Source organism: Pinus tabuliformis, chromosome 8 (assembly GCF_031772625.1).
Source record: "Pinus tabuliformis cultivar Carrire ecotype Pingquan chromosome 8, CPIR1, whole genome shotgun sequence".
Taxonomy (NCBI): Eukaryota; Viridiplantae; Streptophyta; class Pinopsida; order Pinales; family Pinaceae; genus Pinus; species Pinus tabuliformis.
Window position 1 is genome coordinate 467,002,507 of NC_142294.1, and position 15,685 is coordinate 467,018,191.

At 39.9% G+C, this 15,685-nt stretch overlaps 2 pseudogenes; both read right to left on the reverse strand.

Moving 5' to 3' along the window:
* Positions 1 to 5,747: 5,747 nt before the first annotated feature.
* On the reverse strand, positions 5,748 to 6,570 carry LOC149236076 (putative cinnamyl alcohol dehydrogenase 1 pseudogene; annotated as a pseudogene).
* A 3,860-nt stretch (positions 6,571 to 10,430) lies between these two features.
* Positions 10,431 to 11,249, reverse strand: LOC149236077 (putative cinnamyl alcohol dehydrogenase 1 pseudogene; annotated as a pseudogene).
* Positions 11,250 to 15,685: the final 4,436 nt, after the last annotated feature.

Consider the following 15,685-nt stretch of genomic DNA (forward strand, 5'->3'; position numbering starts at 1 on the left):
AAATGATATAATCAGTTGACCTTGATCCTTTAGGGTTTGAAACAACACTTTTATGGGTTTTAGAGCCCTTGGTTTATCGACATATGTGATTGGATTTGTAGTGCCCAAATATGTCTATAACACCGGTACAGCCATGGTTCTTCCGATTATTCTTTATGGATCCAATTCGGATCACGGCCTTCCCATTGAAAAGCTTTTGGACCACCAAAAGTTGGTTTTCTTTCAAGCATCGATTAAGTGAGGGTACTGTTGTCTCACTTACCCAATCTCAATCCACTTTGCACTGCTCAGCTTTGAACCTTTGAGTCCAATTCTGAGGTACTCAACATCTCCTCTGCGCGTTGTCCTCACCTTCCTGTCCAAGACTGTGTCTTCCTGCAATTCATTCAGATATTCAGGTAGCAGGTCATCAATAGAAGGCAATTGACTTTTCTCTTCAGGATCCTCAATCATTGAAGGTTCAAACAATCTCAAGAAATCTGCATTTATGACTGAGTAGATGTGCATGTAAGATGGTAGATCAAGGCGAAAAGCATTTTCACCAATCTTCTCAAGTATCCTAAAAGGTCCATACCGGATAGGATTTAGCTTTTTACCTTCACCTTGCATCTTGTCCTTGTTGATATACATCCAGACCTGGTCACCAACTTGAAAACTATGCTCCACCCGATGCTTGTCATGCCTTGCCTTGTATTTGGATTGGCTCTTTTCCAGCTGTTCCTGTACTGCCTGGTGGATCTCTTGGATCTGTTCAATGAACCTAGTTGCCTTGTCCACATCACTGTGTCCATCAACCATGGTATCTTTACCAAAGACAAAATCCAAAGGAGACCTTGGTGTAAAACCAAAACAGGTTTCAAAAGGAAATCTCTATGTGGAAGAATGTTTTGCTCTATTGTAAGCATGCTTCACATAACGCAAGTGTTCATCCCAAAGTTTAGGATGTTTGCTGCAATATCCTCTAAGTAGTTGGATCACTGTCCTGTTAACTACTTCTGTCTGGCCATCGGTTTGTGGATGAAAAGTTGTGCTTTTCTTCAGTTGGGTGTCCATCAGCTCCCACAGACTTGACCAAAACTTCCCCACAAATTGGGTGTCTCGATCAGATACAATAGAAGTGGGTAATCCAAAATGAACCCATACATGTTCAAAGAATAGTTTTGTAGTTTGTTCAACTGTAATCTGTTTATTACAAGGTATCAAAATGCACATTTTGTTGAACCTGTCCACAACCACATACAGATAATTATGACCTTTTCTCGACTTAGGCAGTCCCCCAACAAAATCCATGGAAATGCTTTCCCAAGGGTGAGAAGGAACTGGCAATGGAGTGTACAGGCCTAGTTTTCTATTACTGGGCTTGCTTTTGGCACACATGGTACACCCCCTCACATATCTAGAAATTGTCTCATTCATTTTTGGCCAATAACAAAATCTTTGCAGCTGTGCAACTGTTTTACTTACCCCAAAGTGACCTGATATCAAAGAAGTGTGTGCCTCGCTAATTATATTTACTCTCTCTATTTGTGGAATGCAGAGTTCCCACATTGATGTAAGAGTCGGTCCTTCACATGATAATCCAATTCTTCTACCTTTTTGCCTTGACTCAAAATTGCATATACATCTTTAAAGTCTATATCTTGAGCATATTGTTCAATGTAGCTTTCATGTAGTACAGACTTATGCTTAAGTATAGTAGATGCATTTATAAAGGGTCTAGATAACAAGTCTGCAACTTTGTTATGTATGCCCTTTTTATATCTGATGACCAAATGAAACTGTTGTAGAAAACCCATCCACCTATAATGTCTTGATTGCTGCAACTTAGTTTGGGAGTGTAGATATTGAAGTGGTTGATGATTAGTATGTATCACTATCTCTTTGCCCATTAAATAATGTTTCCACTTTTTCACACTCTGAACTAATGCATACAATTCTTTATCATATGTAGGATAGTTAACTACTACAGAATTAAAAGTCTCAGAATGATAACATATGGGTTTACCGTGCTGTGTCAACACTGCTCCCATGGCATAGTCACTGGCATCTGTTTGGATCTCAAATGGTCTTTGTAGACCATGCAGTGCTAGTACAGGTGCTATACTAATATTTTCTTTCAATGTGTCGAAGGCTTTCTGATGTTTGCCTCCCCACTGAAACACCTTGTTCAATCCTGTCAAAGCATGTAAGGGAGCTAAAATTGAGGAAAAGTTAGAGATGAAATTCCTCCAATATTGTGCTGCTCCTAAGAAGCTTCTCACTTCTGTAGCAGACTTGGGTTTAGGCCAGTTTACAATGACTGCCACTTTAGAGGGATCTATTTTCAATTCACCACCCCCTACTATATCACCCAAATAATTTAGAGATGTTTTGCCAAATTCACATTTGGAGAGTTTAACATAAAGTTTTTCTCTTTTCAAAACATCTAATATCTACTTAACATGCTTTAAGTGTTCCTCCCACATTTTACTAAAAATCATAATGTCATCCAGATATACAATAACAAAATCATCCAGAAAAGGTCTGAGTACATCATTCATTAATCTCATGAAAGTTGCAGGGGCATTGGTCAAGCCAAAAGGCATAACCAGTGACTCATACAATCCCTACTTTGATTTGAAAGTAGTCTTCCATGCATCTTGATCTGCAACTCTGACCTGAAGGTATCCAGTGTGCAAATCCAGCTCGGTGAAATAAACAACTTCCTTCAATTGATCTAAAATATCATCTATGCGAGGAAGGGGATAATGATTTTTGATTGTTATCTTATTCAGTGCTCGGTAGTCAATGCACATTCTCCACGAGCCATCTTTCTTTCTCACCAAAACAATTGGTGACCCACATGGTGATGTGCTAGGCCTGATGAACCCCTTCTCGAGCAACTCCTGCACCTGCTTCTTGATTTCAACATTCTCTAAAGCAGACAACCTGTACATTCCAATGTTAGGCAATGGAACATCTTGCTGCAAAATAATATCATGTACTATTTCCTTTTTGGGTGGTAGACCTTTAGGTTCTTGAAACAGAACATCATACTCTGAAACAATCTTTTCTATATCAGCTTGCTGCTTAGCATTACAGCCCTCAAATATATTGGTTTTATCAGGTTTCTTTTCCTTTATAACCATTAGTAAGAATTGTTTGCATGAATTTATCATTCTTTTCATCTGCCCTAAGTTTATGAGAGTATAATTATTCTTGAGCTTATGAGCTCTTACAAAGTATTCGATTCCATCTTTAACAAGTAGATACTTGTTCTCAGCTCTATAAAAAATAGCTTTTCTATCATACAAGTAAGGACTCCCTAAAACAATTCCACATATATCCAAAGGAATCATGTCTAACTCAACCTCATCTACAAATGGTGACCCAAAAGAAAACTTGAGTTTGCACTGTCTAGTCACTTGTAGTTGTGCTTTATCATTCAACCATCCTAATGGGTATGGTTTCTTGTGAGGTGTAGTTGCTAATCCCAATTTCTTTACAATTGCTTCAGAAATCAATATTACTTGTGAGCCACTATCAAACAAAGTATCAATATTTTGATGTTTGGAAACAACTCGAATATGGAAAAGCTCATGTTTTTTTCTGTCATGTTCTTCATCAATAACAGATTGAGTAGAATTACTAGTAGATGCTTCAGAATTCTTACCTTTTATACCTGTGGCTGCAATGATTGTTCCATCTCCTGAGTCTGACCCCAAATTTTTCTGAATAGTTGTATCAGTCTTCTTCTTCTTGCCCTCGGACTTCTTAGGTCTCAGATCTGGATGCAGAATCCAACAATGCTCATCATCATGCCCATCCTTTTTACAGTGTGTGCATGAAGCTTTGATTTTCTGTGAAGTGTTAGCCTTCCTTGCTTTCCACTTCTGCTTTCTTTTCTCCTTGCTCTTGCTTGCAATGGGTTGGGATGGTCCCCCAACTTTTGGATTTCCATTCTTTCCTCTAGCCTCTAGATGAGTAGCTTGTACAAATACCTCATCTATACTGGTGGGATTAAACATGAGGATGGTATGCCTCATGTAGCTATGTAGACCACCAATGTACTTCAAAAGAGTCTCTGGTGAGTCTAATGAGATCCCTAGAATCAATGCTCTCTTTCTAAATTCTTGAGTGTACCCTTGCACACTTTTCCCTTTCAACTGCCGAAGAGTTTGCCAACTCATCATGGCTTGTTGCATGTAGGCCAATGGATAGAATTGCTTCTTGATGGCAGAAACAAATTCACTCCAGACAGAGATAGTCTTACCATGTCTTTTCATGTTAGCTTGGGTTCTGCCTTCCTGTTATCACAAAATCAAGCACTGAAGGCTGCCAATCAGCAAGATTCTGTGTAACTATTTCAAACCAGGCTTTAGACTAAGGCTTAGCCTCCCTAGTCAGAGAGGGCTCTCTCACAGACTATGAATATTGACTAATGACAAGGAAAGATGGCTAACTCTTAAAACACATGAAAAATAAGCTGGCTGGACAAATATCAAAGTGATTCCCATTGGGCTTATGGAGTCTCACACATCTCAGCAAACAAAAAACACTATCCTTTCATAGAAATCAGGGCACTTTACATCTAATGTTCAAACATAACTTACATAAAATACAGTTTGCCAAGGCATACAGGAAGTCAGAGCATGACACATGAGTTCTGAGTGATTATGCAGTAACAAAACTGTAAAAGAACACTAAAGAGAATAAACCATCATACATTTGAACCATTAGATCTATTGTGAATCCTGAGAAGAAACAACAGACATTTGTATTACTGAAATCTGCTATACATAAACCAAAATAGTCTTGTCCTTTATCAAAACATCCAACCCCCAATTACATAGATCATTCTCCACTATATAGACACATACTTCTAACTGCTTAGAGCTTCCACCTCCAGCATGAGGGGAGCTCGATGATTGCCATTAATTACCCCTATTCGCTATTGAACTAACCTATTAAATACAATCAGCACTAACTAAAGTTCTAATTTAATTATAACTCTAATTCTATCTCCTTCGTTGAAGATTCCTCCTTGCAGCTTTGACACCTGGCTTTCTCTTCGTTCAGCTGAGATGGCATGAGATGGCATAAGATGGGCAATTAATGTCCCATGCTGGCTTTGAATACCGAAGGCTTTGATCTGTTCTGTATTGGCTGAAAATATCCCTAAATTTTCGGTTCTGGTCCCCCATCACCGAGTATACAGCAGTGGATACTTTAATTCTTTAATAACCCAAGAGAATAGGGTAACACCATGCTCCTGATATGCTGGAGGCTTCCTTGGTAGACAGGTGTGCCAACCAAAACTTTTTGTATGCAGCTCTGCGTTTAAAATCACCACCTACAGCAGTTTCGTAGCGCGCTACGAAACTGCTGTGTAATTTCAAAAACACAGTCTTGTAATATGCATAATAAATTCTACTGTATTTTTAATGGTCCCTGGTCCTCATCTACTTCTCTTATTTGATAAGAGATATATATGATCTGGAAATGAAAGCAATCAGCATCAAGATCTTGTCAGCTCAATACCACTAGGGGCTCAATTTCACCTTGTTGCAATAATGCAAGAGATTGGTCTTCTGCGGTTATCAAGGCCCTAAATTCATGAGACATATCTACACACAAATAGCTATTTATAAAACCTTTTGTAAGATACCCTTTTTGATGGATTGCGAAATATAAGCCATGATACCATAATTTGCAACTGCTACCTTCGAGCATACTGATCTCTGAGTCTGATGGTGGAATATTGGATGTTACCCTACTGCAGCATAGTAAAAGTCCTTCAAAGATTCCACAGCTTCCAATTTCAAATCTTCAATGTCTATTCTCAGGCGCTCCAAATTAATGGCCTCTGTCTGCTGTTTATCAGATGACAATAAAAATTTATCTGCTCCAAGAATGCTCAATGCTTCATCCTTCTTTGATGCAGATGTGCTCAAAATTGTTACATTCAATCCAAAAGCCTTTCCAAATTTTACTGCTATATGACCAATACCTCCTAGCAATTACTCCAAGAGACTTGCCTGCATGATTCATGTGATGACGAATCATAGGGCTGCAAACAGTAATTCCTGCACAGAGCAAAGGTGCAGCTGAAGCCAGTGGTAGATTGTCTGGTATCTTAAAGCAGTACCTTTGGTGAACAACAATGTGACTAGAATATCCTCCTTTCGTCACTGTGCCATCTACATCGATACCATTAAAGGTGAAAATAGACCCTTTTGCACAATTGACTTCCATTCTTTCATTACAATATTCACACCACTTACAGGAGTTGACATATGTACCCACTCCAACATGATCGCCAACCTTAAAATGGACTATATTGATGCCAACTTCTTTCACAATTCCAACAATTTCATGCCCTGGCACCAATGGATACTTTGAATCACCATGTTCATTCCGGGTCCATACAACATCGGCGTAACAAACTCCACAATGAGTTATCTTTAATGAGATATCATCAAGGCCTGGGACTCTTCGGTTAAATTGGTAAGGTGACAAAACACCTGATGGATCTCGAGCTTCCCATCCTGAACAGTTCTTCTTGCTGTCTTCTTTAGTATTCATGGTGTACCTGCTGAGTTTGAGCTAGAGAACCTCAAAGCTCACAATGTAAATCCATGCTTATTTGGCAACCATAGTTGCATCATAGCTTGGGAAATTCACACTGCTTTCTTGAGAATTTTCTTATCATTTTGTCTTTGTACTACTCTCGGAGTTTGCAGATCCCTGTTGCGCCTTTCACTTTATAGATTATCCGATAAGCTGCTCTTAGCTCGATGTTCGCAGATCTGACAGGGTCGATCCAATACCCTGTTAAAGTTATAAATAAATGTCATTAAATTAAATTTTAACGTCCACCGGACTTGGATGGGACGGATTGACTGGGCATGAAATCCTCGCTTCCACCGAAGCAGGCTTGTGATTCCGGTGTCTAAGACCTCAGGTGAACTGAGAATTGCCTCCTCCTCCATTTCATTAGGAAAAGGGATACCCACCACCCATTGTAAGTAAAGATAATCTGCGGAGAAGAAACGAACCCGAGTTGGTAACATAAGGCAAGACAGTACACCCTGCTACAATTTGGTTGTGAGGTTCTGTTGAACTTGGAAGCCCCGACAATCCCAAAGCAATGAAATACGTGAGAGGATAAAATTGTGACAATAATTATAATGAATGTGTATGGTGGTTTGGGAATAACTTGTGCCATTCTTCGCACCGCATCCCAATTCCATCCTCCGCCTTTTAGCACCTGGAACTGTTTCTAACACACGTGTTGTTTTACTGCCCCATACATTTGGCAAACCATTCGCCACAGATCCTCATTTTTTTAACTGATAAAGACGCTTGCAAGCTGATCCAGCACTGTGACACGTTGAGTCAGATATTCCCACAGAATCCATAGGAGACAGAGGTGATATTCGCACGAATCCCCCATTTCGCAGCGCAGTTAGTGCAAACTCGGTGTTTTCCGCTACGAAATCACCTAAACCGAGCTGCGCTGCGAAACTGATAGAAAGGATTTATGTGCCTTTGACAAACAACCGAACTGATGTGAAAAATTTAAAAAAAAATTCTTGAGTGATAACAGTGGCTCCACTTGGGATAGTGTGCTCCTGCAGTACACTAAGAACATGCAGATCCAGTGCCTTATCCATTTATGACAAACAGAAATTTGCTTGACAAGCATGACTGTAGGAGAAAGAAAACTACTTCTACTGAAAAATGCTCAGTTGACCTTGAGCTTATTTGCATTTACCTACCTACCTACCCTAACAATTTCAACTTCTTTCTGCTCAATCAATATGAAATTTCCAATGTAGCCAATCCTCTGTTTTATCTGATATTTGAGTTTTTTGACTGCATCGGAGTTCAGAGCCACAATGAAATTGTGATGACCACTGCCACTGAAATTGCCTCTGATCTTCATAGAAAAACTGAAAAACTTGAGAGTAAAACTCTTCCATGTAGTCAGCTACAGGATCCCAGAATACATGATCAGCTTGATGATTCTTGTAACTTTCAGGTTGTGCAAACTGATCTACAACAACAGTGTGCAGCTCCTTAATCGTGAAAGATAAAGGAAGCAACACTCTCTCCTTGTGTTCTGCCATAGAAAACTTCTGAAAATAATGATCATGATTATGAAAACTGTATGCCTGAATTTGACCTTCTAAACCTTCAATTTCTTTTTCAATGTCCTCAGCAACTTCATCCAAAAATCTCATCTTATCCTCTGCTTTACAGTCAAATGACTTTAGATACGAGGACAAGGACAAAGAAAAATTTTCACCTATTTCTTCATTAATATGATCATCATTCCATTGTTTGAGACCCTCAACTGAAGGAGAGTTTGCCACCACCTCTGACCTATCTATCCATTCCTCCAAAAACATAAGCCATAAGTCTTGAAATGACTTAACGGATTTGATAGGAAAACTTTCAATCCATTGTTTGCATTTCCCTTGAAGTGAATCATAAAATAACATAATGCAAACATCCTCATGTTTAACTCTAAGAAGCTCAGCAAAATGACAGAAATCTGAGATATGCTTCAGAGTTAAACTCAAATCTTCTCCATTAAATTTGGGACCATTCCTTAGAAAATATGCATCCTTGGGAAAATGATTTGGGAAACCATGAATTCCTGAAAAATCTATGCATGCATACCTTGAGATAAGAATGGTAGCATCTGGGTCCTTCATAACTCCAGTGGAATCACCATGAACCTATAAATTTTGAATTCTTCAACAATGGAGTCGCCAAGGTAGTTTGCAGCCTCAAAAACCTTCTGAGCTCCTGCTACCTTCAGAAGTTCAGCTTCATAATTTCGGGAATGAATAATCTTCAGGCTCCCGGCAGACGCACCAAAATGTTATCACAAAATCAAGCACTGAAAGCTGCCAATCAGCAAGATTCTGTGTAACTATTTCAAACCAGGCTTTAGACTAAGGCTTAGCCTCCCTAGTCAGAGAGGGCTCTCTCACAGACTATGAATATTGACTAATGACAAGGAAAGATGGCTAACTCTTAAAACACATGAAAAATAAGCTGGCTGGACAAATATCAAAGTGATTCCCATTGGGCTTATGGAGTCTCACACATCTCAGCAAACAAAAAACACTATCCTTTCATAGAAATCAGGGCACTTTACATCTAATGTTCAAACATAACTTACATAAAACACAGTTTGCCAAGGCATACAGGAAGTCAGAGCATGACACATGAGTTCTGAGTGATTATGCAGTAACAAAACTGTAAAAGAACACTAAAGAGAATAAACCATCATACATTTGAACCATTAGATCTATTGTGAATCCTGAGAAGAAACAACAGTCATTTGTATTACTGAAATCTGCTATACATAAACCAAAATAGTCTTGTCCTTTATCAAAACATCCAACCCCCAATTACATAGATCATTCTCCTCTATATAGACACATACTTCTAACTGCTTAGAGCTTCCACCTCCAGCATGAGGGGAGCTCGATGATTGCCATTAATTACCCCTATCCGCTATTGAACTAACCTATTAAATACAATCAGCACTAACTGAAGTTCTAAAAAGTTCTAATTTAATTATAACTCTAATTCTATCTCCTTCGTTGAAGATTCCTCCTTGCAGCTTTGACACCTGGCTTTCTCTTCGTTCAGCTGAGATGGCATGAGATGGCATAAGATGGGCAATTAATGTCCCATGCTGGCTTTGAATACCGAAGGCTTTGATCTGTTCTGTATTGGCTGAAAATATCCCTAAATTTTCGGTTCTGGTCCCCCATCACCGAGTATACAGCAGTGGATACTTTAATTCTTTAATAACCCAAGAGAATAGGGTAACACCATGCTCCTGATATGCTGGAGGCTTCCTTGGTAGACAGGTGTGCCAACCAAAACTTTTCGTATGCAGCTCTGCGTTTAAAATCACCACCTACAGCAGTTTCGTAGCGCGCTACGAAACTGCTGTGTAATTTCAAAAACACAGTCTTGTAATATGCATAATAAATTCTACTGTATTTTTAATGGTCCCTGGTCCTCATCTACTTCTCTTATTTGATAAGAGATATATATGATCTGGAAATGAAAGCAATCAGCATCAAGATCTTGTCAGCTCAATACCACTAGGGGCATAATCAGTTATCTGAACTATTTTTGAAGAACCTGAGAGCTGAGATAACTTCAGTATTGGAATGAGTGTTGTGTCTTGAATTTGCTCCAAACAATTTCACCTTGTTGCAATAATGCAAGAGATTGGTCTTCTGCGGTTATCAAGGCCCTAAATTCATGAGACATATCTACACACAAATAGCTATTTATAAAACCTTTTGTAAGATACCCTTTTTGATGGATTGCGAAATATAAGCCATGATACCATAATTTGCAACTGCTACCTTCGAGCATACTGATCTCTGAGTCTGATGGTGGAATATTGGATGTTACCCTACTGCAGCATAGTAAAAGTCCTTCAAAGATTCCACAGCTTCCAATTTCAAATCTTCAATGTCTATTCTTAGGCGCTCCAAATTAATGGCCTCTGTCTGCTGTTTATCAGATGACAATAAAAATTTATCTACTCCAAGAATGCTCAATGCTTCATCCTTCTTTGATGCAGATGTGCTCAAAATTATTACATTCAATCCAAAAGCCTTTCCAAATTTTACTGCTATATGACCAATACCTCCTAGCCCAATTACTCCAAGAGACTTGCCTGCATGATTCATGTGATGATGAATCATAGGGCTGCAAACAGTAATTCCTGCACAGAGCAAAGGTGCAGCTGAAGCCAGTGGTAGATTGTCTGGTATCTTAAAGCAGTACCTTTGGTGAACAACAATGTGACTAGAATATCCTCCTTTCGTCACTGTGCCATCTACATCGATACCATTAAAGGTGAAAATAGACCCTTTTGCACAATTGACTTCCATTCTTTCATTGCAATATTCACATCACTTACAGGAGTTGACATATGTACCCACTCCAACATGATCGCCAACCTTAAAATGGACTATATTGATGCCAACTTCTTTCACAATTCCAACAATTTCATGCCCTGGCACCAATGGATACTTTGAATCACCATGTTCATTCCGGGTCCATACAACATCGGCGTAACAAACTCCACAATGAGTTATCTTTAATGAGATATCATCAAGGCCTGGGACTCTTCGGTTAAATTGGTAAGGTGACAAAACACCTGATGGATCTCGAGCTTCCCATCCTGAACAGTTCTTCTTGCTGTCTTCTTTAGTATTCATGGTGTACCTGCCGAGTTTGAGCTAGAGAACCTCAAAGCTCACAATGTAAATCCATGCTTATTTGGCAACCATAGTTGCATCATAGCTTGGGAAATTCACATTGCTTTCTTGAGAATTTTCTTATCATTTTGTCTTTGTACTACTCTCGGAGTACTACTCTCGGAGTTTGCAGATCCCTGTTGCGCCTTTCACTTTATAGATTATCCGATAAGCTGCTCTTAGCTCGATGTTCGCAGATCTGACAGGGTCGATCCAATACCCTGTTAAAGTTATAAATAAATGTCATTAAATTAAATTTTAACGTCCACCAGACTTGGATGGGACGGATTGACTGGGCATGAAATCCTCGCTTCCACCGAAGCAGGCTTGTGATTCCGGTGTCTAAGACCTCAGGTGAACTGAGAATTGCCTCCTCCTCCATTTCATTAGGAAAAGGGATACCCACCACCCATTGTAAGTAAAGATAATCTGCGGAGAAGAAACGAACCCGAGTTGGTAACATAAGGCAAGACAGTACACCCTGCTACAATTTGGTTGTGAGGTTCTGTTGAACTTGGAAGCCCCGACAATCCCAAAGCAATGAAATACGTGAGAGGATAAAATTGTGACAATAATTATAATGAATGTGTATGGTGGTTTGGGAATAACTTGTGCCATTCTTCGCACCGCATCCCAATTCCATCCTCCGCCTTTTAGCACCTGGAACTGTTTCTAACACACGTGTTGTTTTACTGCCCCATGCATTTGGCAAACCATTCGCCACAGATCCTCATTTTTTTAACTGATAAAGACGCTTGCAAGCTGATCCAGCACTGTGACACGTTGAGTCAGATATTCCCACAGAATCCATAGGAGACAGAGGTGATATTCGCACGAATCCCCCATTTCGCAGCACAGTTAGTGCAAACTCGGTGTTTTCCGCTACGAAATCACCTAAACTGAGCTGCGCTGCGAAACTGATAGAAAGGATTTATGTGCCTTTGACAAACAACTGAACTGATGTGAAAAATTTTAAAAAAAATTCTTGAGTGATAACACTTCCCACCAAACCAAGGCAGTGCCTCCTAGGCGTAGGCTTGCTAGCTGAATTTTGCTCTTATCTGAGTCGATGTTCTGCACTCTGCAATACACATCAATTTGTCTAATCCAATTGTCCAACTTTTTAGCATTTAGCTCTCCATCATATATAGGCAAGTCGAATTTAAGATCTAGCTTAATCAAAGATGCTTTCTTATTATGCACAAGGCTATTAGGAAGTGTGAGAAAGTTTTCCTCTTTCCCTTTTCCTTTTGAGTGGTCACGGGTATGAGATTCATCTTATTCTTTATCTTGTTTAGAGCTTAATGAATTTTCATCCTTATGATTTCTAAAGTCCCTATACATTTATTCTACCATAGACTTTATAGCTAGGAAACTTTCTATGAATTGAGGGTCTAGTCCCATAGAATCTTCCTCTGACATTGTCTTCCGAGGATAGAATCTCCCAATCTTAGGGTTAGTTTTGACTAACTCTCCTTCTCCTAATTTGAGCTTGGATCTAGTGAGAATTCAACAGCTAAACCAACACAAGCTTGTCTAACCTTACAGCCTAGAGCTCTAATACCACTTGATCTTATAATCACCGTATGAGTGATCTCAGTTAAGAATTATGGAATAGAGGTATTATAGACTCATGTGTTGGTGTGTTCCGTCTTTCCAGTCCTGACAGACCCCCTTCAGCTGGTCTGTGCATGGCTTTAAAGCCACTTGAGCTCATGGTTGTTTGATTCCTCTTCCAACTCCATCAGATCGCCTGCTACAGTTGCGCTTGGAGTTCCCTGTCTCGGTGTCATCATCAAACTCACAGGGAGCGGCCACTTGTCCTCCTGCGAACTGCGCTAGCTTGCCTCATCAGTTCATTTCTTCAATTACGTTATGGAATGAATCATTTGCCACCTTGGCAGTCAATTCAGACTTCAAATTCTTTCATATCGCAGCTTAATCCCCCGTCAATTCCGTCTTCTCCATCGGGTGCGATCTCAACCATTAGATCTGGAGCCCCCAGATCCAATGCCATCCGCTCATTTTGCGTGGTTGACTTGCTCGACCGTTAGTGCGCGATGAGCAGCGGTTTTCTCTCTCCTCTGCTTGCCACACGTGGGGCACTGAGTGGAATCGCTCCGTTTTTGGCCGAAACTGCTTACCGCCTAGGGATGCCAGGATCAATACCGCCAGTTTTTGGAGTGCGGGTCCCGCCTTTTCCTTTAGCCTTTCTCACCACAGTTTTCCCGACCCTCATGCGACCGAGTGCTCAGGGATTCCCCCATTTTGAGGGTTTTCCCCCAACGATGCGGGATTAGCGCTAAGTGCTAATCGCACATCAAAAACTCCCTCTGTTTCCCGATCCGAGCCTCCCAGGGGCTAATTTCGCCTCCCGCACCGTCTTCATGTGCCTCGGTTAGCATGCTTTGACGAGGTCCTCATCGTTCCATGTTGGCTTCCAACTACCACTGGTTTAGAGGTGTTTTTGATCGCTGTTCTAAATTCTTTGAAGTTTGTCCTGACCTGGTACAGCCATGGTTCTTCCAATTATTCTTTATGGATCCAATTTGGATCACTACATTCTTAGCTAGTGATATGGCACAGGTATTCATCCGAGATGTGGTTAGACTGCATGGTGTTACAAAAAAGATTGTATCAGATAGGGATTCGAAGTTCACTTCCAAGTTTTGGAAGGAGTTATTTACAGGTTTGGGCACAGAGTTGGCCTTCAACAAACTTTCCCATCCGCAAACAGATGGATGGACAAAGAGGGTCAACAGGATATTACAGGACATGTTGCGGATCTATGTAATGCATCAACAATGAAAGTGGGAAGAGTATCTCCCTTTGGTAGAGTTCACATACAACAATGGCTATCAAGGGTCACTAAGGTTGAGTCCTTTTGAGGCATTGTATGGGTGGAGCTGTAACACTCCAATCAGTTTGAGTGATCTGGTTAGAAGGGTGTTGATTGGACCATAGATGTTGAAAAACATGGAAAAAGAGATGCAGGTGATCAAGAAGAATCTAAAGGCAGTATAGGATAGGAAAAAAGTTATGTAGACAAGAACAGGTTGTTCAAGGAGTTCTAGGTTAGGGAACAAGTGTACTTGCACATCAAACCGAAAGAAGAGCTCCTTGTGGATTGGCTCATGTTCCAAGCTAGCACTATAGCTTTGTGGATCCTTCAGCATCATTGAGAGGATTGGGCCAGTAGCCTGTCAATTTTCACAACCTTTGATAGTGAAAGTCCATGATGTCTTCCATGTATCTTTTCTTAAGAAGTATTTTAAGGATGTTGATCACGTGATTGACTGGTTTGTATTGTAGGTGGAACCAGATGGAGAATTCCAGCCAGAGCCTTAGTGTATATAGTAGAAAAAGGTGCTCATGCTCTGAAATCAAACAATCGAGAAAGTTAAAGTGCAATGGAAGCACTTTGGGCCGAACGAAGCTACGTAGGAGATGGCGGATCAGATGTGGGCCATGTATCCTTCCTTGTTTGTCGATTGAGGAAAAGCAACTTGATATGGTGGTGTGGTATATGCTTTATGGTGGTTTGGTATACGTTTTATGGTGGTTTGGAATATGCTTTATGATGGTTTGGTATTTGCTTTATGGTGGTTGATATATGCTTTATGATCGTTCGATATGTGCTATATGATGTTTTGATATATCCTTAGACATGGTGTTTAGTACATGTTTTGGTATATGATTTGGCATATTTTTGGGGTATATATATATATATATATATCTTGATTATGTTGCTATATGTACACTCGTGTATGGATGTAAATACCATAACGAGCTATGTTATAAAGCTCCACTATGCGGTACGGGTGTCATGTTATTATGATGTCATGTTGTTATGTTATCACGATGTTACGATGACATATGGGTTGGAACTCAACAAGATGATCATTGTAAATACCATAATGAGTTGTGTTATAAAGCCCCACTATGCGGTATGTTGTCATGTTGTCATGATGTTTTTCTCTTGAGCATATATTTCATTGTAAATACTGCATCGAGCTGTGTTATAAAGCTCCATGAGAAGTATGTCTTCTTTTAGTAGGTTGCTGAGGTATATGTGTGATTGAACACCGAGGACGGTTTCCCCCAAGGAGGAGGGTTTTGTAACAACCCTCGTGAAAATTCCATGTAATAAAAGTTATAACAATATCCATGGTTGATGGGACACTTATTCCAAGCTGAATGTTGGGCAAGACATCCTAGAGGGTGTTCATTTGGTTGTTTATGGCTAAGGAAATTGGAAAGGAAATGGCTAAGGATTTGGAAAGGCCAAATGGCATTTTTGGAACAATTATTTATGAGAATAATGGAAATTAGGAAAAAAAGGAGGTGAAAGGTCACAGGTTGTATGTGAGGAGGAAAATGAAGGAAATAATTGAAAA